Genomic DNA, 2,488 nt, shown 5'->3' on the forward strand with positions numbered 1-2,488 from the left:
GCTGCACAATGTGGTTGTGTTCTTTCCTTCAGCAGAATAAGAAATTCTCCATTGCATGCACCAGTTACTGACATTGCTTGGGAGTAACACAGTGTGTGCTTCCTTCCTTTTATCAGTGAAACTTTTACAGTCTTGGAGAAGTTACAAAACAATCTTCCATTTAACTTCTGAAGGACTGAGCTAGATAAGGATTAGCTGCAGAGAAATCAGCATTCCTTCAGTTTAATTGAACTGGTGTATCAGACTGAACAAATTTCACTTCAGTAATGTTAAAGTGTCATGGGTGTGTTAACTAGTGATATCCAACTGGGGGTTTATTACTTTGCAATTAAATGTTAGTGATGCTTTAATTAAAATAAATAACCATACAAAGCTGAGAATGGGTTTAATGTGTTTTGGGTTTTTTTTTTAAGCAGTGGCAGACTGCAGTTGCCCTGCTGCATCATTAGTGATGGGCTTTTCCCATCAGAAGAGTCCTGCAGACTGTTGCAGGACCAGATAATGAATCTGTTGTGCTTTATCTTTGGGTGAGTGGGCTCACTCAGCTCCAGGTCTGTGTGCAGGGTGGGAGCCCAGCAGTTAATTTCTCTGTGGGATGTAGGGGCTGTATGGCCTCACAAAGCACAAATATGTAAATAGCTCAACAAGAGCCTGTTTTCTGCTGTCAGTCATCCCATAGTTTGCCTGGTCCAACTGTAGATGATTCTGTTTTTAGTGACAAATTTATGCGGCCTAATAGAATCAAAATATATTTTTCCACTTATGTTTTTTGTTCTGTTTAATCTTTATAATTTGTCATACTCAAATATTTACTCCATACACAGAGACTCTTTCTTTTCTTTGATTTAATACCTTGGCTATTTGTATCCCATGCTGTTTTATTTGCTAAAATCATATTTAGCTATAATGATGTTACAATGGTAGTGTTTTAATGAATGATAGATTTCATAGCTGGAGTTTGTCATTCCATGGCTCTGATTTCTCACGGGAACTGAAATTATTCCATGCAAGATATTTCTGATGTCTTTAGTCACCAAAATCCAGCTCTCCAGCTGCTGGAAGAAGCAGATTTTGATGAGCATTTAACATGTTTTATAGCAATAGGAGATGTAAAGTTAGGAATGCGAGGATCTGTTTTATTTTTTCATACTCTTATGTTTTAATTTTTGGTCTCAGAGGGGCTGTCTGCCTACCTCTAGCCAGCTGGGAAGCAGCGCCCTGGCTTAGGGTAAGTCTCAGCTTTGAGTGCTTTGGCCCTCAAGAAAATCCCAAGGTTAAAAGCTGGGGAAAAAAACCCAACCCCCAGTCTGGCAATAAATACCTGATATGATGGAATTACTTAAAGCAAAAATTAAATCTTAATTATTATGGACAGCTGATGGAAACATGGACAAGCTTTTATTACCACTGTCCTGGACATCTGCAGGAGGAGCTTCATCTGCTCTGAGTTTTGGGAGTGCATCCAAGGCCAGGCTGGCAGCCCATGGGCAAAGGGAGTGGGGAGGTTTCCAGAGCCTGGGCCCAGGATGGCTGAAACCCCCCTACAAAGCTGTAGGGGGATAGAATATAAGAAAATGAAGATAGTGTACAAAATAATCTTTCCCCTAAGGAGTTGCTTGGCCAATTATCAAAAATCAGGATCAGGCCTGACTTTAATGGGCCATAGCTGTAACTAATGAGAAGCAGAGCGCTGTAAAAGAGTGGGGTGGCTGGTTGAGAGGGAACTGGAGTCAGTTGGCTGCTTTATGAAGGAGAAAGAGTCAGCGCTCTGAGGAACTGCCCACGTGAAACACCAAGAAGGTATGAAACTTTTGTGATAAGGAGACAACAGTATGGAACCCCTGCAATAAGATGACAACACCAGGCAGGGGTTTCACAGGCTCAGGTCGGAGCTGCTTGTTGCTGAGCGTTCACAGCCGCTCTTGCACCCAGCTGTGAGGCCTCTCCTAGACATGGCTGTGGTTCTTTGTGCTAAATCAGAGCAGAGGTACAGCTGAGCAAATCTGCTGAGAGCCGTGGCAGAGTTTAGGTTGGGCTGAGTGGGAAGAGGCTTAGGAGAAGTCAGGATTTGCAGTTCATGGCAGTGTTCTGGCCTCCTGTGCTGGAGGGCCTGCCTGGGTCTTGTGTTTGTGGGACTGCTGCAAAGACCTCCAAATGTGAATCAAGTTGAGTGCCTTTATTAGTTGGAGAAAAGGACCAGAAAGGCAGGACTCGTGGGTTCCTGTGTGGTCAGGGGGAGCTCAATTAACTGCTCTGTGCTTCAGTGCAAGCCATTGTAACATAAGCATCATGACACTTACCTGCCTCTGAGGGCCATTTACTTAATTAAATTGCTGAGACCTTCAAATAAGAGGTGCTTTAAATGAGTAGTTCTGTGTGGGGTAGAAGTAATGGAGCTTGGTTTCCAATGGCTTTGTCTTGTGGTTCATTGCCAGCTCTGATTGAAACTTTCCCCTGGGCCAAGACTTCATCAGGTTGTTTTTTTTTT

This window comes from Geospiza fortis, unplaced genomic scaffold (assembly GCF_000277835.1).
Source record: "Geospiza fortis unplaced genomic scaffold, GeoFor_1.0 scaffold130, whole genome shotgun sequence".
NCBI classification, from domain to species: domain Eukaryota; kingdom Metazoa; phylum Chordata; class Aves; order Passeriformes; family Thraupidae; genus Geospiza; species Geospiza fortis.